Source organism: Arachis ipaensis, chromosome B03, assembly GCF_000816755.2.
Source record: "Arachis ipaensis cultivar K30076 chromosome B03, Araip1.1, whole genome shotgun sequence".
Lineage (NCBI taxonomy): Eukaryota > Viridiplantae > Streptophyta > Magnoliopsida > Fabales > Fabaceae > Arachis > Arachis ipaensis.
The window spans coordinates 27,848,166-27,849,504 of NC_029787.2; positions in this window are offsets into that span (position 1 = coordinate 27,848,166).

The following is a 1,339-nucleotide window of genomic DNA, read 5'->3' on the forward strand; positions in this document are numbered from 1 at the left end:
ATGTTTTCAGAGTATTATATTTTATACAATTTTATTCTTAATATTTGGTTTTGATTTTATTTTTAACATTTTAATCTGTTTCAATTATATCATTAGTTATACAACATACAATGTGTACAATGAGTTATTGAGTTACAAAATGAACATCTCTCATACTATCTAGAATAACCATCCGAGTACTAGAGATAATAAACATCTTTTTAAAAGATTAAATTAATTTTGGGTTCATCAAGAATCGAACTCTTGACCTTTCGGATCTAGCATTCTAATATCATATTATGATACCACTCATCTCAAAAACTTCAATTGATGAAAAAATGTAACATTAATGGTTATATCTCTAATACTCTATAAACCTCCATTGTACACATTGTACAAGTATTCCATTGGCTCATTATACTTTCCCTTATTACCTTTGTCCTTAATTGGAATAACCAACTTGGGATAAAAAATTATCCTTCTAAAACTTGTAAATTAAAAAATGAAACTAAGACATCGAGAGTCAAGAAAGAAATTTCACTTCTATTTCAATCTTAATTTATGTCTCTATCTCTACTGTTTTTGGCTATGTTATGTATTGTATTCGTTCTTGTTTCTGAAGAACCTTTTCAAACACGATGGGTGGATCTAGAATTTTTATTTTTGGGGTCAAAGAGTTAAGGTGTTTTATCAGTGAAGATAGAATATACACATTTTTTTGCTTAAGGAAAGTGATAAACACTAATTTGATCCCCAAAGAATAGAAATGTTAGCAATTATGTCTTTAAATGATATTTAATTAGTGAAATATATATTGGTAATAAAAAATATCAGATTTTATATGAATATTGAGGTTAAATTTCTTTTTTGAAAAAAGAGAAAAACCTCTAATTTTTTTTTTGGTCAAATTACACCATAACACACATACTTTTTTTACATGCATTTTATTTAATCGAACCTGGTAGACTTTCCAACAATAAATGCCAGTACAGCAGATCTTGCAGTGCGAGTAAATCGCTAAGTTGAAGAAGGAAACAATAAAAATAAAAGAAAGAACATTACCCAAAAAAGATTAAGAGAAAGAATGGTGACATTTGTGGTGTGAAGTAAAGTAGATCCAATGGCTTAGCTATATTGGTCAATCTTAAAGCAAGCCTAGTTCACTAGTTGGGTTAGACTGTTAAGAGTTTATGCCCATTTAAATGACAAAAACAGAGTAAGATGCTATGAAATAGGAACACTTTGTTGAGTTGTGGTGTTCACATATTGAACATATTTTGAACACGATACTCATCAATACTTGTCTGCTGTATGTGTTTAAATCTGTCTTAATAAAAAAATTAAAAAAATTTTTAGATAT